Source organism: Centrocercus urophasianus, unplaced genomic scaffold, assembly GCF_019232065.1.
Source record: "Centrocercus urophasianus isolate 14NV4802_14NV808 unplaced genomic scaffold, USGS_Curo_1.0 seq_16, whole genome shotgun sequence".
In the NCBI taxonomy this organism is placed as follows: Eukaryota; Metazoa; Chordata; class Aves; order Galliformes; family Phasianidae; genus Centrocercus; species Centrocercus urophasianus.
Genome location: NW_024884711.1, coordinates 16,873,880 through 16,899,570, shown reverse-complemented (window position 1 = coordinate 16,899,570; position 25,691 = coordinate 16,873,880). Strand labels below are relative to the sequence as shown.

Sequence of the window (25,691 nt, the reverse complement as noted above, 5' to 3'; positions counted from 1 at the left end):
AACCACCTTACATGGCAAATTTAAGAGGCTTAAACTCACCAAGTGCAGGAGTTGTCAAGTTGGATGTTATGCATTAAGCATAGGAAACTAAATACATGTGACAAATGCATTTCTTTCTATGTGAATTTAATGATTCTCAGCTAATGTATCCAGATTATGTCATGCATCAGTTATGCCTGAGCACAGCAAAATGACAATTAACATTACGTACATAACATTACGTACATAATCAACCATAGAGGTTTTTTCTTTAAAAAAAAAAAAGTTCAGAACTGATTCCAGTGATGCTGCAGGCTCAATTTTTCTTCAGCTGATCCAAGTGGTGATCTATTACTTGAGCATCACCCACTTAGAATAATCAGTCGGCACATCTACGTGCACGGAAACAAGATAATTGACAGGTAGCAATTTAAATAAACCAGTTCAAAATGAACAGCTCAAATTAGGTTGCCAGTTTATCCAGCACTATAAGCAGCCTTCCATTTGACCTTCCTGTAACATACAGGATCAGGACTTGTTCACAACTGTAAACAGAAGAAAAAAAAGTCAGCAATGCTGTTTTCTACAATTATTTCAGGGTACTCTGAAACAAAAGTGAAGAAATATTTGTGACAGAAGTAAAATATTATTTACAAAAGAAGGTCCGTCTTCTTTCCCCTGCACTTGGTAACAAGCTATTCTATTTCACAGCAGCTAAACAAATAAAAAACTTGCTGAGGATGCTTTGTGTGATCTCAGATATAGCTTCCCCAACTTAAAAGAATGTTGTTCTCAGACTGCAGCCCAGTGACAGGAATTTTACTGCCTAAAACTCGGTTGTGACAGTTCCAGCCAGCTCCTGGAAGGCTGAAGGGCAATTACAGGTCATTGTCTGCAAGATTAAGCCAATCACACAGAGCATATCTGGATGTTGAGGCTGAGGGCATCCTGCTTTCAGTCACTGCAGTCTGAACAGTACTCATACTTCACTCCATGCACTCATCACTTGTGCTTTCACAGCTGGTCACACAATCCTAAGCCTGAGAGAATGGGGTGGGCCCCATCCTTCCCCACCTGAATGCACCTATAACAGCTTTATTCCACTTGTAAGAACATTTCCAGCCATGGTACATTCCATAGCAGATCCCACAATTCTTTCTTCAGGCATAAATTTATTTCATTATTTTAGCTTTATTACCAGCTATATCAACATTTATATACATGCTTGTAAACATGCCTGTACAGGAATACTATCATCTAGTTAAAGTGTCATTGATCTTTTGTTAAATTAAGTTTTCTTAGTGAGTAGATTTTTTTGTGACAATGCCTTTCTTTTAAACACATACATTACACTGAGTATATTGAGGCCAGACTTCTGGGCTATAAGTTAAATACAAGGTGACGCATAGTTACACAGCTGTGAAAATAAAATTGATCTTCTCTCAGATAAAGAGCTGAATAGCACAAGTGGAGCAGAATTTTCATCCCCACTCAAGCTGGCATCCTGCAGAAGGAAGTTGTCCTTATCCCCTGGGACCCATTGTTAGAAGGGCCTCCAACTGATCTCCATGGCTCACAAAGATCCCACTTCAAAACCTTCAGTCATTCCTCAGATGGTTCTGTTGCCTGCCATAAGTCCAGGGTGCTAAGATAAAGCCCAAGATATTCAAACTTGTTCTGAACAGATGCACAGTAAGTCACTTTCACTCGAATTTATATTAGCTATAAATTAGGTATTTATATACTCCTGCATCAGGACTGCAGAGAAAAGACTATCAAGTACACTGTCAGAAGAAACGGACAGTCACTGACACTGAAACTGAGTTGCATTTCAGTCCTAATGGAGGGTTTTAACTCTAAGCAAGACAAGATTAGCATAAATGAAATGCCCTTAGAAATAAGATTTTAGCTTAGTTATGTTTTACAAAAGCCTATTATCAGTTCCTAATTTGAATGTCTGTATAATATATTTTAAAGCAGAAACGGAAAAAGAACAATATATGGCTTTAAACGCAAAAACATGAAGTTGTAGGAATTTCTTACCACTCTTTTCTTTATTTCCCTATATTTCCCTAAGGCCTCCTGTCACCATCCTTCACATTCTCCAGCCAGGATGCCCTCCACATTTCCTACCAACATGCAGAGATGACTCCTATCAGAGTATAGTGCTACTTTTGTTCCAAAGTACCCATTTCTGCTACAGCACACTTTATTCCAGTGACACTGTTTTGGTGCACTGACAATGAGAATGATACTTGGGATTTAGGTATGCTATGTGCCTCTTCTTTTGACAAATATTTCTCATACTGTTCAAAAGTCTTCCATCTGAAATATAACTCCAGAAAGAAATAAAAACTTATCTGAACACAACCAAAAAACAGTGAGAGATTGCAAGCATTTCAGTGGGCAAGAAGAGAGCGGCCTTGAGTAAAAAAATAGTTTCTTATAGCAAAAGCCCTGAACCAGACATCTCATCTTTATCAAGTGTGATTTAATGACACGGCGTAAAGCCAATTCACTGTGGGCTTTCTTTGTTTGCGTGTTTGTTTTCCCTTTCATTTCATTGGCTAACTTCATTATTGCAGTTGATACAGTTCATTAATTGCTCTTTTTTTTCCCCCGGTATTCCAGAATTTTCTTCCTTGTATTTTAATCATATTTTTATTTATTTATCTTTTAATTCAAAACAAATGACCTTAATTTTTCAAGCTGAACTTTTGCAATGTACACCACCCTTAAAAAGTAACTTATTTATAGCAAACATATGCAGCAAAGTCAGTCCCTATATTTGAAACATATTTAGGTTCAGGTATGCCAACAGGCAAGGTGTGTACTTGGAACAGAAAATGCAGTTTCTACAAACTTGGAAAAAAAAATTAAATGCAGCCTTTTTCACACCAGATCATAAGTCATCCTTTATCAGATAAAGACTAAAGAAAGCGTCCGAAACATAAGCAGATGCTTTGTAACTCTTCAGGATAAGGACTGATGCCCATTCCTCCACAGCATCTGCTACAGCCAGTGCCACAGGTAAGCACAGAAAAACCCCAGGGCACATTCAGAGAGGCAGTTCCTGCCCTATTTGCCAACACTGCCTTCATCAAGGAGTTTGCAGATGCAGGGTAGGCAGAAATCTCATAAGAATACAAGTGTCTGCTGCAATGGGAGATGCTGAATCACACCCTCAACAGCTGTTACTGAGCTGTAACCAGCTATTCTAAGTGTTTGGTTTAAACAAAAAAAACAAAACAAAAAGAAAACCAACCACAAACCACATGTGATATTTTTACAGATGAAGTATAAACTGCACCTAAGCCAAGTAGAACAAATACCCATCTAAGGTAGAGCATGAGTCATGCTTAGGGAAGCATAATTTCACATGTAGAAGATTTTCAAAAGATTTGGAATTTCTGGTCGTGGAGTCTACAAATTCTTGGATGCATCAAATTTGGGATAAGAAGCCTGCTTCTTTAGAAAAGCCCATGCAGAAAGATAAGAAGATGATTAATTAGAGTAATAAAATGATCAGCTGTATTTAGCCAGATAACAACAGCCCTGATTCATCACTGCTAGCATCCCCTTGCCTTCTCTTCAAGTTATCCTCCAATCACAATGGGTGAAATAAAAACAAGGATGCATTTTGTCAAGGATTTATTTAAAAGAAAACCAAACAAAAAAAAAATTCATAACCATTTAGAAATAGATGTTCACACTTCTACGGCTGTACAGCAAAGATACAACATGAACAAAATTATTTAGTCATCTGCTGAAGGAAAATCCCTCACCATTTTCTAACACTTTCGTTTATGTTTACTTTAACAGAATGATAAGTGAGCAATTGAACTCACTAATACTGAAATAGAAGGAAAAGTAAGCAATGGTACTCATTAATACCTTTTCCAAATTACAACACTACCAGATCATAAATCCAGAGTTTGACCAGCTTGATTTAAAAGTGTTCAGTAGTTACTGCTTTTAAAACATATTACTGGAAGTCAATTACTGTCTCACTGTTAGTTAGACTGTGGCAGTCAGAGGTTTTGCATATTTTATGACCCATTGTCATTCTCATTAAAAAAACAGGAAAGAAGAAGGCAGGCATCCTCTGCTTCTCAGAAGACCGGGGAAGGCTGTCATCCCCCAAATGATGAGAAATATTAGAAATACTGAAATTCTAGTTGCTATGGACAGCCAGAAAGATTAAAACAACAACAACAACAAAAAAAACAACAGAAAACAATCTTGTCAAAATGTTCTTTGACCCTGACATTTGATTTCTGAAGTAATGATACAGTGCTTGACGACAGTATTCTAAACATCATTTAAATTGAAATAAAGCAAAATAAAACAGCAAATTCCTAAAGGAAAGATTTTATAGGGACTCTAACCACAAGATTAGGAAGAGCTGGTAATCACAGAATCATAGCATATCCAAAATTAGAAGGGACACATAAGGATAACCAAGTCCAACAAACATACAGCAAGAAGATTTAAGCTCAGGCTTAAAGTAAGCACATTCTTAAGTATCTTCCCAAACAGGCCCTCTGTGGGATCCATTGCTTGCCTCTAAAATAGAAAATTTTCTGGCATTTATAGATTTTTGCCATGACTCATTTTTAGTCCACTGAGATCCTAAGAGTTCATGCATTTGGCATCAGGAGCAGTCTGGAAAGTTAAAGAACTTTTATATAACATCTTCCTCAGGTAATAGTGATGCCTGGTCACACAGGCTGCATGTTGCTCACTGAAAAACGGAAAGCTGAATTGGAACAAAAACAACCTGCTTGTTTTTCACCTAATAAGTCAACAAAATGTCACCGACAAACCGAAGGGGGGCAAGTTCTACAATTTTTATGCTTCTGAAACAGAACTAGAAAAAATCCACACAATACAATTGGTTCTGCGAAGCAATTCTCTGCATACTGCAACTTTTTAATTGAATATAAAATTACTTTCAGGATTTATCCAATTTCCATGCCAATGCAGATCATCATAGATAATGCACAGGATACCATCTTCATCAACTTTTTTAAAAATAGAAATTAAAGTCAATAATCCAAGTGGACATGGACACACATTCTTTTTATGGGTAGAGAGGAACAATCCTGTTAGTCCGCTCTGTTGCACTTTTGCAGCCCCATTTGGTTAGAACATGCTCAACGCAGTCAGAAGTTTACTAGCTATGAAAAGTCATCTTACGGGTATGGAAAAGTTACAGATTTGTGCTACTCCCACGTCAAAAAAATCCACTGAACATCTCTGTTCTGAAATTCAGCAGCATATTTCCTTCACACAGTGAAGAACCAGTAGTCTCCTTAAGAGTCCTAATGCCTGAGCCAAACAAAGAATGCTTTTTTCCCCCCACTTTTCCTGAATCAAACATTTTCACTCAAAGTCGTTGACAAAAAGCTGATTGTATTACAGGCAAAGCTGTCAACTACTGTGTCTTAGAGCATCTTTTACCTTGCAAAATACATTTGCTGCTTGGATTGCTTTTGTCCAATGACAACAACAATAAAAGCAACAAGTAGGGAACTGCATGTCATTCATTAAAAGTCAAATACTGTATTAACAATTTCAGCCTCTGGAGGCAAATGTAAAACCTGGAGTTATATCTGCATTCATAGGAACAGTGCACTTCTGAAGTCCTCCTTATCCTTACGAGCAACAATTCAATTTCTATTATGTATCTCAATTACACTGAGCTTTTTCACTCTAAACACAGTCAGCACTGCTGCCTTCTGACTATTGCTATAGCTGACAGCATCACTTTTTAGCTAACGTGACATTAAGGCCCACAGGAATTAAAATTATTTCATTTCATAGCACATCACAGTTTGCTAGCAGTTCAAAACACTTGTAGACTTATTGCACTATGGAAAGGCAATTTTCTAGTATCACCACTTTCATCAATCATGTAGCACAAGACTTTCAAAGCATAATTGAAATTTCTTTGATTTTTCTGAAAGCAAGGGACCTGCTTTGTAGAATACACTACTACTTGCACAGCCCTCAAACACACCTGCAGACAGTTGTTGAATTGTTCAGATTAGTTTTAATACTGGGAATAAAAACTCCTGGGAATAAATGCATGCTTGAACAAAATCTAGGAAAAAAAAAAAACAAACCACCACAAACAAATGAGAAGAGGCTTGTTCTTTTATAAGGCTAGGTCCCCTGTGAAACCTGCTCTTGGATAAAGAGCTTTTCCTTCAATAATTTGCCATCCTCCAAAAAAAGAGCAGCTGAGTCATGGAAGACTTTGTGGTCTAACACCACAGGAAAAACAAGGTTTGCAGGTGAGCTATTACATGTGACACCAGTAATAACGTGGGTGGAGCAGTGCAAGAGAGTCTTTTTTTTCTTTCTTTTAAAGTTCTCTTTTGGAGTTGAAACAGAAGACTGACTTCAAAGGAAGGTGCAAAATAATATTCAAATAAACCCTCACTATTGTTACGTGTATTGTAATACACACACCTCTGTGTTTGTCAGTGCTTACATCGCTGTACACAGTTGCCAGCGCCAAACACTTCATATCCAGTCAACTTAGGGATGAGAGAGTGCCCTTCACATCAGGTCGTGCCCCAACAAGAGGGGTTTTCTCTCTCTAACCTCTGAATGGGCTGCCCCTCCTGCAATTCATCCTGTGTACCCACACAGCTGTCTTTGACCGGAGGGAATTTCCCTGGGCTTGTGCAGGGTCCACTTGGAACCCTCCATGCAGCTATTTGCTTGGAAGCCTCTGGAATTTCTGTTTACACAACTGTAATACCTGCGTCTCCTCCAGGAGATAAGGCAACACAGAAATTACCTGGACAAAATACAGAGAAGGTGAAAGTTGAAGTAAATCAGGCAGCTACACTGAAAACCTCCTAAAGCTTGTCAAAGTAATTTTATACTGGATTACTTTGATGCACTCTGTTGTGCCTACAAAGTTACCAGCCAGCTTGTTTTACTCCCAGATAAAATCTTGTTTGATTTTCTGCCAGAATCAGTGTTCTTTCAACATAGTTTCAGCTGCTGGTAGAAGGTATTTTTCTTCTCCAGTTTCATAACCAAACAGACTTGTCTCCATAGTAAACATGTTGTTTTATAGACGTGCAGCACATGCATAGAGCCCACGTGTTTAACAAAGTCAAACAAATATTACAAACATGTTATATTTTCATAAAAACACTTCTGTTTACTAATGACTACTAATAATTATCCTTGGTCAGATTTGAGCTTTTTTTTCCCCTTCTCTCATTGCACATATGCTTTGATAAGATTTACAATTAAAACAAAACAAAAAGACAACATCAAAAATAGCAACAGATTACATTCCTGGATCAACGTGATGATAAATAAAATAAAATTAAAGCACACCACTGCAGAAGCACGTTGATGGTAAACTTTACACAGATGGTTTATATATATATGTATATATAAACTCACTGTTTATGTTTCACTCTGTCTTTAAAATAATCTCTTTGGAAAGTATATACTGCAATAATCATGATTTGTTTGTTTGTTTGTTGTTTAGTCTGGGAAGCTTCTTCAAATCTAGGGAGTAACACAACTTTCATTTCTTCTTCAAATACCTACTGCCACAATAAGAGTTCTTTCAAATTAAAACGAGGATACAACCTTTTCCCAAAAGCAAATGGGAGAATAAAGCATTTAAACAAGAAGTCAGAGAATGAGCAAAGAAGTCAAAGGCCAAAAACATACCTAATTCACAACAATATATGCCAGGATCAAATCTTTTGCCTTATGATGTATCTGATATATCATTATTATTTTTTCTTCTACTGGAAAACAAGCAAACATTTTGCCACAAATTTACAATAGTCCAAACAGAAAAAACTTGGTTTCTACTAGAAAAATATGTAACCCTGATGGAAACATACATTCAAGCACACACTGAAAACAGAGATTCTGTGTTAGAACCACTTCTAAAAAGAGGGACACATTTTATGAGAAATGAGGGTTTCTGCAAGACTGATTTACATCAAAGGTTTGGCTTCGTGGTGAACTCTGCTCAGGGGTGAGAACATGGACTTTTCCATATTGCTTTCCAGAAACCAAAATACAGAACCTCACTTCGTTAAAATCCTCCTGGTAGCACCAACAAAAAGGTAATTTCTTCCTGTTCCTAAAATGCAGGAGAACCAACCCAATTGCTTCTAGAATTACAACACACAGCAGACGCTACTTTTCTCTGTGCGGAATGGAAGCATGAGGAATCACAAGTTTGAGTAAAAGGAGACAAGACTCGTAATCCTCTCTCACATGTTACTTTTGGCTATGCTAACTGCCTATATCAAGCACTTGAGTTCATGTCTCTCACAATGTAGGAATTAGTAACTACAAGAAAGATCTGGATTTCATTGCTGAGACATGCTGTGTTTCTTTTGCAAGGGACCACAGGATCACAGAGTTCACAGTGTCTGACCTCTTCAAGCCCAGTACCAGTCCAAGACACAGGTGCTGTTTTATAAATTCCCCTAAGAGGCACATAAGCTATTTAAAAAATTGTGACTGCACATTTGATCTACATTTTGTAACTTCACAAACCTTTCACTTCTACTGAGGCAAATTCTACAAATGACATTATTTTGGGATCATACTAAATCAGCATCCCAGTTTTCCAAACAGTTCTTCCGCCGGATCGGACGTTATCTCTATTTATAACATAAGTGCCTATGAATAAAACAAAAACTATACACTACACCCTTATGAGGTAAAGTCATCTTTCTCCTCCTCTTCTCCTTGCATAAAATGCCATCCAGTATGTTTAGATATATAGTTTACTTTAATCTTCAACAACAACAAAATTAATTTGTTTCAGTAGCAACTACTGAGACAGTAAAGTTAAATTTTTTTTTCCTCTCCTTCTCCAATCATTCCCTTTCTTGTCCTCCAGAACAGACTACTATACACTGAACAAGTCAAGGAAAGTATTCCTAAGTAAATCCACAAGAAATGCTCTGACATTTATCTGAGACAAATAATTTGAAGGTACAGGAAAAACAAAGAACTAAGTTTGTGATCACTGGTTATTTTTGCATTTAAAAGCACGTGCACACTAGGATTTGAACTCTTTTTCTTTCAAAGGAAGCAAGAAACAATATATTTCAGCACAGAATTCATAGTTCTTCACGAAAGAGTTTCTTATATAAGAGTAAAGAGACAGCAGACACAGTTGAACTGCTAACGTTCATAAGCTCAATATTGACAGAAATTTTACAAAATAAATATCATGAAAAATATTTGACTGTGCAAGTGCTTCAAGTGAGAGAAAACCAAAAATCAACATACATAGTACATACAAGAACTGAACTGGGAATTTCAGGCTAGGAAAACTGAGACAAATTACCAGTGAATGCACAGGAGTTCCACGAAAATTGAGAAAATTTACTTCACAATATTTTCCTATGTTCAAGTGAGTAGCAAAGAATTCTTTACTCAGTAACACATATAAACTATTTCTATAATAGCCACAGATTTAGTTTTCAACTTCATAAAATGAATTTAATTCACTTTAAGGTTTATTTACTTTGAGAACCAAGAAGTGTTTCCTTTCTTTTTCAAAAACAGAGCTATTCAGCAAAATTACACCACGAATTACTGTGAGACTTAACATCTCTTAAGAAAGAAGAGCAGCCTGGGCTAGTGGTTGGTGACCCTGCACATAGTGATGGGGTTGAAACTAAATGATCTTTGAGGTCCTTTTCAATCTAGGCCATTCTATGATTCTATGAAAAAAGGTTAAAGAATCTTCAAGGATTCCAGTAACATATTTCAACAGGATAGTACTATGCCAGTAAGAAAACAAAAATATTTTTGAGCAGTAATGATTCTCATAGCAGCCTTCTTCCGTAGCTATAAGAGACACAAAGAATTTCCTCTCTGTAATTGTTCAAACTCTGTTAGTTTTCTGTCCCTGCAAATCTATCACCCTTCCTTCTAGCAACTGTCAAAATTGTTTTTCTTGCACCAGAAGTTAAGAGATTAGGATACGCAAAGGAAAGATTTTCTGTGCTACTCCACAGCAGGTAATTAACATACCTTTGTGTCATAAATCCCTTCTGAAAATAAAATAGCCACATGTTGCACGCTGGGGTGTGGCAGGGCTATAATCATTTCTGCCAAGTATGCAAGACTTTCTGCAAGTCTGTAGACAAGCACAAAACATTACTTCACTATTTAAACACACAGCATGCCAACATCACCAGTTATTGGTTTAGCTTCCGTGTTTGATAAACTCTATTTTTTGCATAGGTAAAAAGTTCCTATAGCCAGTGGGCACCTCCCAGAATGAGACCATCGTAGCAGTATAGCAGTATCTACCAAAGCAAATAAACCAAGTAGGAGTATTTTCCACTTGTTGCTCTCCTCTATTTTCCAGCCTCCCGTTTGTAGAGGCAAAAAATGCATATGGATGTTTATGTGATAAAGAGCAGCCACATCTTGCAAAGATCCAAACCCTGAGCTTGTTGCATATTTCACTTTTCATGACTCAACTCTGACATTCCAAAGGAATACAAGTCCTTCCTGAACAATATGCATCTCACAATACTTAGTACATGCTCACAATAGAAACTGTGAGATATGAGGGTTGGAAGAATTTCTACATCCTTCAATTCTTCTAAACACAGTTGAGCACAATCATCTCAAAAGGAGATGGAAGTGCTGCCTCTATGCAAGTAAAAATTATTTCAAGTAAAAGTTGTCTCCCCCTGTTTAAATCCACATAAACGGGATTCAATAAAAGGTGACTGTTCATAGCAAGAAGCTTCTTATATCCCATCTGTCATCACATCCCCTCTAGGTTGGAAAAGGCTCCATGTCAATTTAACTTATTTTCCTACAGAAAGGGAACAGAATCCACAACATAAGGAAGGTTGACTTACAATGAGTGGGCAGTCCCCCAGAGCTGACCGTGTAGAATAAAAATCTCTTCTTTTAGAGTGGTAGAAGTCCAAGCAATTCCATTAGGCAACACCTGAGAAGCTCATGTGAGTCTGCTGCTGGATCTGAAAATAAACATACCAGATTTAAAATAAACTTCCTGCTACTTTGTCCTCCCATACCTGAAAAGTATGAGGGAGCTAGGGAGTATGATCTATGAATATGTGGAAACCTTTTTACTCTTCTGTTTCCCCCTATTGTTGTTAATTAAAACCTTTCCCTAAAACACAGCACCTACAACCACATCTTCCTCTCCTGACAGGTATACACTAGAAGTTCAAGTTAGCAAAATTCTCCTACAACTAAGCAACCAAGTCTACTAATACACTACCTGACTAATATATTTGCAACAGAAATCTTTCTTGTCCAAAGGGCCCAGAATTCTGCACATCAGATGCAACTCTGCTTAGGGCCTGGTAAACTTGCTTTCATACATCTTGTCAGCACAAAGAAGAAAAAGAATCCCACATGGGAGGAGATGCTGGGGGTTACTACCATCTTTGACAAAACCTCACCATTATTCAGCCATTGCTTTCTAGCAACCAACACACAGTTTTGTATTTAGATGCACTTTTTCTGAAGACGTTCCAATTTTGCAGTTTTCACTGTAACAATTCTCTGTACAAAATCAACACTGCCAATCAGAAAAGGCTTATGACAAATGCTATGTATGTGCTCAATTTGAGCTAAAAAGATCAATATTTTAACCCGTTTCTACAACCATAGACTGTACAGGTCTTCATTCTGAGTATTTCAATTCCTGTTGAACGAAGTCAGCTTCCTAACAGCCTGATGATAATCTCCCCAGAACTTTATCACCAGCAGAAGGCAAACTCGTGTCTGGGCACCACATAGCATTTGCTGTTTACAAAAGCTAGTGTATCCTTAAGTTTCCTACAGCGCTTTGCTGCTTTCCTGACCTTTCTTCAAGATCAACAGGAAAGAACAGAATTCCTCAAATTATATGTGCCCTCGATTCAAAACTGTTACCCACTATGTATGTTTGTTTCATACATATATACATATATATATACACACATATATGTTTATATATATATATTTGCATATATATATATAAAACTTTTATATGTATTTATTTATATATATTTATTTATATATAAAACTTTTAAACTTATAGTTTAACATAAGTTAACATGCTATTTCTACATGCTGTGAATAGACTTCTTTTCAGAAGCAGAACTAAATTATTTTGCATTTGCTGAGTTAGTGGCATTACTGACTTCATTTAGTGTTATTCTTAAAATATTGGCCTGTTTTCCAAAGAATAAGAAAATAAATCCTTTTTCCTGTTTTTAGCTCACTGAGCTTTGAGTAAAGCCGTTTGCCATCTTTTACCAATTGTCTATATTTAATAACTCCTAATTTCATGTTTACACTGAATTCCTCACTTCTTCTGTTTGTTACACTCCTAGAAATGCCACCACCACCCCCAGCTGGTTTGAAATCTAAACATCTGCTATCTAATTTTAGGATTTGATCTTTCAATGTATGAGCTTGTGTATCAAAATATTAAGGCTGGAAAAACTGCGTTAACCATGATATTTCATATTAATTCAAAGTTATTTCATTTGTGCTGCCTTTTAAGATTGGTGACTTAAAATAGCTATCAATGCAATAGTCCATTGACATTTTTAGCTTGTAGGAGCCTGCAGTGGGCAGAGGCAGCTGAAATAATAACATATTTGAGCGATGAACCAGCTTTACGATTTTATTAGTCAGACTTTCCCAAATCTATGGCTGGCATCTTTCCCAGTATCTCAAAAATTAAGCCACTTCACATTAAAAACTTCCAACCAGTCCCTCATTATAAACTTCTTACGTTCAAGGCAATAGAACAACTTCCATGATAAGCCCCTACAAATAAACACAAATACCTGGCTTTGAAAAACAGGGCCTTTAACTTATTGAGTTGATGATATGAACAAAGTAAGAAAAACAGAAGGAATAATCTGATATAGATTAGTCTGAGAAAATGATGTTACTCATCAGGAATATACTACGCATCACACTGAAATAGCAGGACCCTAAAGTGGACCAACAAGGTCAGAATTACGCAGCAATCCCAAAGGGTCACAGGAAAAGAAAGCCAAGAGTTACACAGAACATTACCTACAGCTCTCCACTTTCTTTTGTAGCCCCTTGTGCAAGAGTTTTGGCCTTGCCTTTACAACTGCAGAATTTGTGATCTACATGCCACATAGGACAAGCCCAGCATAGGGGCATTCACCTCGAACAATGTTCCCACAGGTACCTGAGAAGTCCGTCAGGGAACAGAGGCATTTCAGAATGTCTGCAAATAAAATGCACTTCTTTGGGGGGGCAAGGAGGAGAACGTAGCATAGCATAAAACATCACCTCCTCTGCTCCTAGGAGATAAAGCTCAGATTCTAAATCTGGAGGACAAAAGCAGTAGTTCTTTGATCATGCAGATATCTATATAACTCCAGTCATTTCATAATTCATCTAGTGAACAGGCCAACAGGTAATAAGTTATTCTCATTAAAAAAAAAAAAAAATTGTTGCTGACTATTTTGCAATATAGGTGCACACTTCCTAAAATCATCTGGGAAATCCAGACCAGATAACCTGCAACACTTCACAGCCTGTTGGTCCATCTACTGTTTAAATTTTTTTGTAATTTTAAAAGAAAAAAAACCAATCCCCACTTGCAGAGACCCAACCTAAAACTTCTCACTATCACTTTCACAGTCATTAGAACAAGTAGAATGTGATACATTGGAACAGAATGACAAAAGGAAGACCAAACATAACTCTCAGAGGGGAGCTACAGCTCATGTGAGCATCATAGAAAGATGTTCATTTAATGCAGAACAAAGGAAATCAACTATCTGGCACCTAAGGAAATACAAAAAAAAAAAAAAAAAAGAAAAAAGAAAAAAAAAAGAATATGTAGTAGTTGATTTTTTCACAGCACCACAATTCATTCAGCTGTTTTATGTAGCTTACCTAGTATTGGTACAGTACATCTCTAAGTATTTCTGGAAAAGCCTGTTTTCCTTTCTTGAAAACAAATGAACACCAAAACTGGCAATTTATATCAATTGGTAGAAACGTGCAGTGGGCAGAACCAGGCCCTTCAGGAGTGATTGGCCAATTCTCTCACCTTCTCAATGTTTGCCATTTGTTCCTGCTGCAATTGCTGGTCAAGCCAGTAGCAACATGACTGGAATGAGATTGGGAAATAAATCCAAGTAACTCAAGTAATTGAGTTAATAATCTCAGACAGGAAAAAAGCCAGATTTCTAGCCACACTGTTAGTTGAACCAGCTCATTGCATGGATGCCAATATCCATGGAAGAAAAAGAACAAACCAAGCAGCTGCACAAAGGAACACAGAGAGCAGCTACCCCATTTTTGGAAGCGGCATGAAATTATGCTGATTGACACTGAAAATGGAACTGAGAACAAAGTAGCAGTAAGAAAGCAAGCATCTTGCCAGAATCAGCAATAAGCATGGCTTCTAAACTCAGTTCAATGCATATGAGCAAAAGCCATCAGTAATGCCAGGTCTGACTGAAACCACACATTAACATCTTACAGTTCGCATAATAGATAAGCCAGTTACAAATGCCATTATGTGGTGCTAGCTTTAATTGCTCCAAGCTAAATATAATTTGGAATCTAATAGCTCCCCCTCAGCTCTTCTGTCTCTCAGGAAGAAGAAAAAATTCAAGTTAGTAAAAGCAAATAGGTATATCCAATTGCACATCATCACACAGAAAAAGGAAGCAAACCACTGAGACAATTAAGTTGTCTCCAACACTCACGCCGCACTCCTGGTTGCAGTAGGCTGCTGTTTGCTCTCATCTTCCACCAACCACCTTGGTTCCAATTACAGCCAGCGAGTGAAGCACACATACCTGCTCCTGCCCAAGCACTGCCATTTCTCTGCTCTATTAGCAGGCTGTACTGAATCCCACTTGCCCGATGCTTCCAGTCAAGCTACTACCCTGGTACCCACATGCTTTTCTCTGTGTACCTCCTGGCTCAGCAGCACAGGGGAAGAAGATGAGGGCAAGTGTCCTCCTGCACACGTGTGCAGCTTGATCCTCACCTGCTTCTTTTGTACTGGCATTACATATATGAGGAGTCCAATGTCTGATACAGCAGGAGAGACTACACCACCCTGATAAAGCCATGAAACAAGTTATTCTGCCTTCTTGCACAAAATCATCAAATCAGGATTTTGAAAAACTTAAATGCAAAGTTCCATGCAACGGGCTTTAATTTCCCTCTCTGAGTGATAAAGGCAGAAAATTCAGCAGACAACTAGAAATACATACTACAGATTCAGCATTTTTGTTAACCAGCATTGTAAGTCATTATGTAACTGAAGTTCCCCACTTTTTCTACTGTTCAAGGCTGGGGGGCTGGGGAGGAGAAGGGGGGCGGATGGACATAAATCATTGCTGTAATGAGACAGCAGACTTCCCACTGACTGCAACACCCTTTCTACACCCCCCTCCTCACTCTGCCATCACCTGACTTTTCCTCTTTGGCTTTATCTATCCTCTGCTCATTTTACTGAGGTGAGGTCTTAATTTAAAAAAGCAAACAAACGAACAACCCTCCTCTCTTCCCCCCCCCCCCCAAAAAAAAAACAACCCTATTTTTAAGAATTCTTGTTGACTTCACCCCTTGTCTGTGGTGCATGCAGACAAGAATGTTGCTATTTATGGAAAAAAAGTATTCATCAGACCGTAAGAATTACTGAATCTGGCATTAGAGATGAAAAGAGGGCCGGTTGACTCCAGCCCTGCTTGCCTTGCAGAGCTGAGCAGGCATTGTAGGAGCAAAGCTTGAGATCTGCCAGGAGGAACCTCCTGCTCTGAACAAGCCCAAAGCCAGTATCCCACACTTCCTGTCCCCTGCCCTACCACTTTCTGAGACAAGGAGCAGGCTGGATAGACCAGGTTAAAGGAACTCTGTGTATTTGTTGTCTATTGTGAGAAATGTTAAAGCAAGCCTCCTGACATGTGCTGTTTTACATTAGAACATCCACGCTCTCCTGCTAGCAGAGCTGACACAGAGCAGGAGAAGGAAGGCTCCCTGCTGTCAGTGCAGAGACAGCCTTCTTCCATCCACTTCTGGTAAATGCAGTAACAGAGCCACTAAGGCTTTGCTTTCTGAAGTAGCAGACCAAGATACAGATAAACAATACCAAACACAGGCATGAATGTTCTAGAGGCTTAATACAAAGATCTTCTGCCACTCATACAGCATTTTTGTTTCAAAACCTTTCCAATCACAACAGCCTACTCGGTAACTGAATTATTTAAAAAATACCTGCACACTCAACATCACACACCTCTTGTGGATAAAAGCACTCCTAGTATTGTATGGTAACTGCAGTGACCCAGGACTCAGTGTCCTGCTGGCTGGCGGGGGCAGCCAGGCACAGGCAGCATTGGGGCAGCCCGCCAGGGGTGGCTGCACAAGCCATCTCCCATCCATATTTAAAACCATTGTACAAAATGTGGAAGAGAAGAGATGCACCATGTGTTGCCTTTTAAAAGTGGTCCTGAAAAAAAAAAAAAAAAAAAAAAAAAAATCCACAAAAAGATGAAAAACAGTGGACAACAGCCAAAGCAAACACAGGATTTGTCTGGGAAAGGAAGTATGCAACTGTAATAACCTGTAGCCATTCAGTAAATCTGGATCTGAAGACTAGAGAGAAAAGAAAAAGGTGATTTGTTTTCTTGTCCTCAGTAATACTGGAGAGGTTGTACTTTCCTCTCCAAAATTAGAACATCTGTGTAAGTGTAAGCCCTTCTTCTGTTCCTCTTAGTCTCACACCTGCACGCAGAAAACCAAAGAAGCAGAGCACATTCAGTTTCAAGTCAGGACAGTTGAAACCTCAATGTTTACAAAACTTCCATGGAAACAGTAACATAACTGCTTTTCCATTAATTAAAACAACAAAACTCATGAGAATAACATTTCTGTCATTGTCCAGAAGCTGCAACCTACTCAAAGTTGGCTTATTCAAAGAATTTTTCCTTCACAAATAAATAGAACAGCCAATTACGTGTCTGCACATTCCAGAATGCATTCATTTACCAGATGCTTTTCTCTGCATCTTGTGACCTGCAAGATTGCTTCATTCAGCTGTAATAATAGCCGGGGAAAAATTGCAGCAACAGCTATTGCTATAGATGTGACATTATGGGGAAACAAAAATATATATTTATATAGAGATATTTTCACTTCTATATGACTTGAGATATATGTTTTCTCTCATACAAATATTTATCTGTAGACAGATGCACACTTAAGTGAATTCAGATAGACAGACATCTCAAGTTACATTTAGGTGAATGTTTTCACCATCAGACCAAATAATTTGCAAATGAAGGCCTTTTGCCCTCCTCTTTGCACTTTAGGTACTTCCCTGCTGAACCAAGGCTGTAATTCTCCTGGCTCTTCAAGGTTCCTCAAAAAACAGTTGGAGAACAGGGTGGGAGGAAAAGCCCTGAAGGTTATTTATATAGCAAGACTTCAAACAGCTGCATCGCAGGTGATTTAAGAGAAATTAAAATAACAAAGAGAGAAAGGTGGGTGAAACTCCTGAGTACTCAGAGTTACTTGTGGCAACTTTCCTCATAAATGGACTTTGTTCATGAGATAAAGATGCTGAACCTGGGGGACAAAGTGGCACACCCGAGAAGGGACCCACAGATGGAAGTGAGAAGTGAAAGTTATTGGGCACCCACACAGTGCTGGCATGCAGCCCCACTGCACTGGCAGAGGAATACGAGGGTGTGGCCAAGAAGGATTCTTATCTCTGATCTTTTGATAGCAGACAAAGCCCTGACATGGATGACAACAGGGGTCAGGCAGACAAGTAGACCGCCCAGTCAAATTTGCATGACCACAGCAAATGTTTCGAAGTACCGGTGTATTAGTTTTCAAATAGTAATAACAAGAGGGGAAAAAAAAAAAAGAAAAGGTCTGTTCTACAAAACGGAAGAACTTGAATTGGGTATTAAATATAAACCTAAAAATAACAGGGACAAGAGAGCCGTAGCAGCTGAAGCACATCTTGTTATTCAGAAAAAACAGAAGTGGATGTATGGGCGGTGCATATCTACACAACTTAAAACTGTGATAGACCAAAATAGATACATTATATAAAACTGAGACATTACAAAGTAAGAATGGGCTCTGTTTTGGTCCAGAAAGGCACTTCAAAGAAAAACTGTCCTGTATGGAGTGCTGCACATCTGAAACATATCCCAAAAATCCAGCTTCGTTACAGATTTCATTATATATATTATTATATATATTCATTATATATCGCAGGGAACTGTGCATTACAAGAGATTAACTTCTCCAAACAGAGAATAATAAGCAAAAGGAATTAGCTGAAAAAGTCAGGAGGGCTGAGGAATTCAGAAATCCAAACCAAAACTGCTGAGCTGCTGCAGAAACCAGCCTGGAAATCCCTTATGGGATGCAGTGTGCAGTAGACAACTTCTAAGATGGAAAGGACTTGAATAGGTAGGCATCTTTAAAGCCTCCCTAAAATGGAAGGAAGGAACTGATTAAAGATAAGTTGCACATAACACGGTAAAGTGCAGGAATAAGGTTAAAACCTCCCTCCAAAAACTGATTTACATATAAATTTAAAGTGAATCTCTTCACCAAAACATCAACATCTCAGCTTTACTCAAGAATCTTTTTTGTGAAGATGCAAGAGGAAGGAAGGGGGTTAAGGATGTTTACAGAATATTAATTTCAAACAGTTGCAGATCAAAGAAATAATACTTTTTGGAATCCATGTTTAACCGACTGAGCACATGTAGCATTTCACATGAGATTTGTTGGTATTTTCTTACTGATTCAAGGACAGATTTTCAAAGATGAGAATACTTTGTGTGCTCCCATCTTCCGAATCACAGCCATTCCCAGAGTTCTGGAAGGCTGATATACACACCAACAGGCACTTTTAAGCCTCTGCGCAGGGGTCAGAACGCTTTCTTCAACTCCCCAAAAGAGAGCAATCAGGATGAAAATTATAACTTGATTATGAATTATGTGAATCTTTTCATTTAATTTTTAAAATTTAAGCTGTTAAATGAATATACAGTATTTTCCTCTTTACTGCATAAGGCTCATGTTACAGACACTGTCAGACGAAACTGACTTACACGTGTAAGTTTTACTTTTGGGAACTCACCCATATCCTTTCATCTCCTTCTTAACAAGTAGCCCAGTATACGTCCCTCCACAAAGACATGACTGTTATTCAGCAAATTTCCTTAGGATCACTTCATGCTATCAAAAGCATGAGAAGAGATCACAGTTTTTTTTTTTTTAACAGGAGAAAAAAGACTCCTGTGCTTCAGATTGTGAGCCTTTACAATCTAACTTGTAAATCCAATGCAAATCTAACATAAACAGCAAACCATTACAACTCAGTCAACATGGACATGAGATGTGCTAGAGTTTCCCTTCCACCAAGCCTCTTTTTTCTTTTTTTTTCTTTTTAAATAAATATTTATTTATTCCAGTCTGCCCAAGCTACAACTTGTACTTTGCTTGCATTTTTCCTACTTCCACAAAACTTTTTGCACACAAGTGTTTCAGAAGCATTCATTCAGTGGTTATAAAAAGTTTTATAAGATGACTTGGCTTTGCTCAGAGATGCCCATTATTTTCAAGGGTAAAGAAGGAACCACAGGGAAGTTAAACAAAAAAAAAAAAAAAAAACAACAACCAACCAAAACAAACACAGTTTGGTGAATTAGAATAAGCAGCTATTCATACAAAAAAATCTGGATTCCCAGCCTTCATCTCTAGTTTCCTTAGATGGTTTTATCTACACTTCCTCTGTCCCAGTGTAACCCACTGGGCAGCTGACTGAGTGGCAATGCACTTCAGGATTGCTGGCAATGAAGTTAAGAATGAAATTCCCTTGTTAATTCAAGTTCTGCAAGATGGAATCTGGAAGACGAGCTGTCCTGAGAGAGGTGTTATATCTTCCTAACATCCAACAGACATTTTATTCTCCAGAAGATAAAATTCACATAACAGCAAATAAAGATGATCCTTAGGTAGTAGAGCTCTGCACACTAAAATTCTGCTTAATAGTTTCATTTGAAAATAGCACACAACTCCTGCTTTGCACTGAATATAGGATATTTCTATGTTTAATATGACCAGAGTACATGGTTACGTAAAAATGGAAGCTCATTTGGCAATACATTCAGTAATTCAATGCAAACTGTCACTATGTCTGAATTACCAAGACTGATACATCGTCCAGAGTCAGAAAAATGTTTATGTTTTCGAGTAGTGACCCATGCTACAAAGGCAAAGTTTTGCTAGGCCTTTATAGCTCACAACAACCACCATCACAGAAGCTCCACAAGTATCTCCTGAAGTGAGAGCACTCGGGCATTTGACAGCCTAATACAGTCACTGTATCACTGCCACTTACAGTGGAATTGAGAAAGTCATATGCTTTAAAGTAAGAAGAGGGGCAAAGACATAGCCAGGAATAAATGGAAGATCTTCCCCGTCCAGCTTATCATAATAATCAGCCAGGACTAAAAGGAGATTGTAGAAGCTTGCCTGATAAAAACAATGACCTCGCATGCATTCAGAAACAATCAGTGGTGTCCCATTACTTGAAATTTGATCTATTGAAATGTAAGATTATCACCAGTAAGGGATCCTCACTACACCAGCAATTCCACATATATGATGTAGCAGAAGAAAGTGACCTTGGACGCTTAAGTGCTCCTGCAATAAGAGAGGAAAAAAACCATTTTGCTAGTCACTCTTATCAAACATTCTATTTTGTGAAAGTCTACCAGTATTTTCTTTTTCCAAGAAAACAATTTCATCTGCCAGAGTAACGTCCTGGAAATGGCTCAGCTGTGAATTCACAAGAAGTGTTGATCTAGCTGAATTTCAAAGGATAAAATACAATAGATTATAATATAAGGGAAAAAAAGAAGCGTGTGGAAAAAAGCCTGTGATTCTGCTATTCTGTGGAAAATTCTAACATCTTATTTTTGAATCTGGCATGAATTTCCATATTTATTCAGTAAACTGAATGGGAAAAATAAGTTGTGCTTGTCAATTCTTAGTTTGTTTCAACTACACAGCTAATAGGCCATATAGTTGGACATCAGCTAAAAAGCAAGGACTTTATTTATTCATAGCAGCAGTTCTCTACTTCATTAAGTTCCCTTTTCTCAGCCATCTGTAACTCTCTAAGCTCTGGAAGTCATTCAGTGAGCCTTCATTTTATAAGGTCCACAAGGTGAATGCGATACTAAATGCTTCTAGTTTTATTGCCTTGCAGACAAGATAAATGGAATAAATTCAGAGATTGTACCTTTCTTCTTAAAATACAAAACAAAACAAACCAACAGTAAAACTCACATCACAGGAAAGAATGAATGAATGGGTTTCATACTTCCTGAATACCAGCAGCTGTGGCAGTGATGTAAGAAGTTTTACCCAGCTAGCAAGCAATCTATAATGTAAGCTAAACCCAAACTGGTACTTTCGACTTACTGGTTTTGGAGTTGCTAAGCTGTCTATCAGGATTAACACACAGCAGTCATTCAGTATAAATTATTAGCATCATTCAGTTAAAAATGACAAGAAGCAATTGTAATATTTTGTCCCGCTTTCTTATTCAACACGTCAATATTCTGTTTATTTTGCATTTCACTTCCCCAGCAAGGTGCCCTCTCAACCTGGCAGTGGTACCAACACCACAGCCACCAACAGGTAGGCAAATGAGGGTCCACGATCATTGTTAATCACCCAACACTTTATTCAGTAAACAGTATGTGTTGATGCTCCTAAGGGAACGTCTACCAAATTCACTTCCCAAAAGCTGGCAACGTTCTTGCTAGGACATGACAAAGTCCTGCAGACCAGCACCAAAAGTTCTCCTCCTTCAACTGTTGGGACTTAAAAGGAAATAGTTCTTCTTTCCTAAAATGGCTGTTGATAGACTTCAGTAACAGAAATAGATTTAGTCTAGATTCTCCCCTCTCCATATACAATTTCTTGTTGTTTCTTGTTTGCCATGTATCAGTTTGTGCCCATCTTCTCTTGTCCTGTTCTACACCTTAACAAGTGACAAAACCACTAACAGAATGCTATCTTTTAAGGAAGCTAAAGATAACTGCTCTGAGTTATTCCACAAACCTGGTTAACCCTGTCTAATTGCAAGCAAAATCCATTTCTGAGAAGTTTCCAGGACATCACAACAGCAGCACAGACCACAGAGGCTTATTAATCACTCTTGCTTGTTAGCAAAAACATTAAGGAGAAATCTTACTGTATAGTGTTGAGGGAAAAAAATAACTGCAATAGGGCATTCTTTTATACCATTCTCACTTATTTAAAAAGCAAAGACCTGCAATTTGCTGGATCCAAACTGTGTGATACATGCTACCTCGCTCTCTGAACACCTGCTACCCAAATGATTGCACAAGTCACGTACCACTGAGCAGCAGACAGATACATCCCATTAGGAGAGGGAAAAAGAAGAAAAAAAAAGTTCCTAAGTTGTAGAAAGGAATCTCTCAGCAAGTATCAACCTGTGTGCCTTTGACAAGCAGCAAGGTGTCAGGGAGGGAACCTGAGAAAGGCACCACAAACTCCAAGCACAGTCATCTCACCACATGAGCAAAGGCTCTCTGTAGCCCACATCCTTTGTGGTGAACTGCATCAGCTCCCCAGTAGGCAGATGGTAATGACCAGGAGATGCTTGGGGATCCCCACTGCTACTGATAATTTACATAAAGTGCGCAAGCAGTACCACAGACAATTAAGAAACACTTCCTTCTTCTTTTTCTTTTAATTAAAAGACTTGGAAAGGGTAGTGACAACTTCAAAATGAAACTTCCCTTCTACCCTGCCACTACATTATAAGTTCACAGTTCATGCTGTCAGTGCTGTGTCTGGGGGATCTCAGCACTCCTATTTATCACACATGGGGGATATAGAAACTGTTCACTTTGACAGCAGGCAGTATTTTACAGGACTATTAAACAAGCTTCTTTGGTTGCAGCCAGAGCAGCTTCAGGCACCAATATGTGCAAGACGTGTTCTGCATCTTGTTTAGCAGAGATGTTTCTGCTATTCTGTTAGCAGCAGAAGCCTTGTGATAACAAAGCTTATCAGAACTGGTTTCAAGCCATCTCTTGCAATTACAGGCAAGACAGCAAAAGCTCTCTTAGAACAGCACATTTCATGTAGGGCATTGAGGCTATGAAGAAACTCTTTCCATTCTTTCTCAAGGCTTTTCTGGACACACTACAAAATAACTGCACTGAAAGGAACGGAGACAAAGCCTTCAATATTGTCTCCCACAGGATTCTCCTGGAGAAGCTGGCAGCCCATGGCTTGGACAGATACACTTTTTGTTGGTTAAAGAACTGGCTGGATGGTCAGGGCCAGAGAGTGGTGGGAAACAGAGTTAAAACCAGCTGGTGATCATCCATGAGTGGTGTTCCCCAGAGGTTGGTACTGGGGCCTGTCCTGTTCAATACCTTTATTGATGATGGATGAGGGCACTGTGTGTGCTCTCAGTGAGTTTGCAGATGACACCAAGTTGGAAGGAAGCATCCATTTGCCAGGGGATAATAACGCCCTTCGGATGGACCTGGACAGGCTGACTGCTGGGCTGAGGCCAACTGGATAAAGTTCAACAAGTCCAAGTGCTGGGTCCTGCACTTCAACCACAACACCAGCCAATGTTACAGGCTTGGTGGAGAGTGGCTAGAAGACTGTGGAGAGGAAGCGGGCCTGGGGGTACTGGTCAACACTCAGCTGAACATGAGCCAGCAGTGTGCCCAGGTGGACAAGGAGGCCAATGGCATCATGGCTGTTGTCAGAAGGAGCAGGAAAATGATTATCTCTCTGTACTCAGCCCTGTTGAGGCTGCACCTCAAGTACTGTGTTCAGTTCTGAGTCCCTCACTGCAAGAAAGACATTGAGGCCCTAGAGTGTGTCCAGAGAAGGGCAACAAAGCCGGTTAAGGATCTGGAGCGCAAGCCTTACAAGGAGCAGCTGAGGGAGATGGGATTATTTAGTCTGTAAGAGGCTCAGGGGAGACCTTACCACTCTCCTGAAGGGAGACTGTGGTGAGGTGGGGGTTGGCCTCTCCTGTGTAACTACTGATAGGACAAGAGGGAATGGTCTCAAGTTGCACCAGGGGAAGCTGAGGTTGGACGTTAGGAAAAGCTTCTCAGAAAGAGTGGTCAGGTGCTGGCACAAGCTGCCAGGAACAGGATCGTGGAATCGCCGAACTTGGAGGTGTCCAAGAATCATTTAGATGTTGTACTGATGGACATGATTCAGTGGGAAATATTGGTGATAGGTGGATGGTTGGACTGGGTGATGTTGGAGGTCTTTTCTAACCTTGGTGATTTCACAGTTCTACTCCATATATTCTATGATTTCAACAACAACAAAAAAAAAATAGTATGAGTAAATGGTTGTTAAGATTGAACAAAATTGTACCAGAGAGCAGTATCCTTCTCTGCTCATTTAAAAACTTGAAGGGCAAGACAACCTTCTGTAACAAGCAGAATTAAGAATGACACAGACAGGCTTGAGCTCTGAGAAGGATAAAGTCTCCCACACACACCACTCTGCTGGGGACTGACAAGCCAGTCTGAATTTGTCGCTTCTGTGGTTTCAGCTACTGTCCAGGCAGAAAGAAGCAAATGCTTAGGGCAACTGCGTAAACCCACACAGTTGTTCTTTATTGGAACTGTTAAAACTGGAAGATTCATTCAGTTTCACCAACAATATATGAAAAATGGAACAGACAACAAACAGAACAATAGCACATACACAATGCATAGGAAAAACCTTCAGAACGTTGGGGAAAAAAAAGTGGCATAAAAACGACAGTGTCACAGAACGGTGACCTCAAAGTGAATGAGTGATGATGACCATAGATCATAGAAACACAGAATGGCCTGGGTTGAAAAGGACCATAATGCTCATCTAGTTTCAACTCCCTGCTATGTGCAGGGTTGCCAACCACCAGACCAGGCTGCCCACACCCAGCCTGGCCTTGAATGTCTCCAGGGATGTGGCATCCACAGCCTCCTCAGGCAACCTGTTCCAGTGTGTCACCACCCTCTGTATAAAAATAGGTAAGAGACGACACCTGGTGAAAAGACTCATAGAGGTACTACCCTAAGTAGTGATAACAGAAATGGCACAAATTAAGATGAGGAAAGAGTAAGACTGCCTTCAGCCAGGGAACCGCTTCAGACTTCAATTCTAAAACCAGTAATGAGAAGATACACAGCCTGGACAGAAAGCCCAATGCTTCACATTCTTCTACTGGCAGCAAAGTCACTAAAGAAATTCAATAAAGTGCAACACATCACATCACCATAAACAAAGAATAGATCTAAAATTAATATGGGTGCAAACAAGGATTATTAGTTTCTCAGCTTCATTATTTTGGATTATTGTTGTCTTCCTCCTAGGAGCCACAGTTAAATACAAGCACTGCATGATGTTCATAGTGCAACATACTAACATTTTTGCTGATATTTTTTGGGAGGGCAGAGGGGTTCAGTTTAACCACATGCAGGCAGAGTCTGAAGGTATCACTAAAATGCTGGTATTGTGAAGAGATAAATCAAAAGATTACCAATTCATGCACTGCATTAGAAGAAAGAAGAAAGGTAATTTGTTTGTGCATATATTAACACAAGTAC

At 38.9% G+C, this 25,691-nt stretch overlaps 1 protein-coding gene across 9 annotated transcripts in view; it reads right to left on the bottom strand.

Moving 5' to 3' along the window:
* The window catches only part of OSBPL3 (oxysterol binding protein like 3), an 85,519-nt gene that overhangs the window by 56,485 nt on the left and 3,343 nt on the right, over window positions 1–25,691 (bottom strand). For 7 of the 9 annotated variants that reach the window (XM_042817285.1, XM_042817283.1, XM_042817282.1 and 4 more), the window contains exon 2: window positions 10,875–10,997. The exons of 1 other annotated variant lie outside the window; for it this stretch is intronic. The gene's annotated coding sequence lies outside the window, so the exon portion shown is untranslated. Of the gene's footprint in view, window positions 1–10,029; window positions 10,136–10,874; window positions 10,998–25,691 lie in introns of all 9 variants that reach the window. One more of the 9 variants, XM_042817284.1, reaches the window with a different exon arrangement.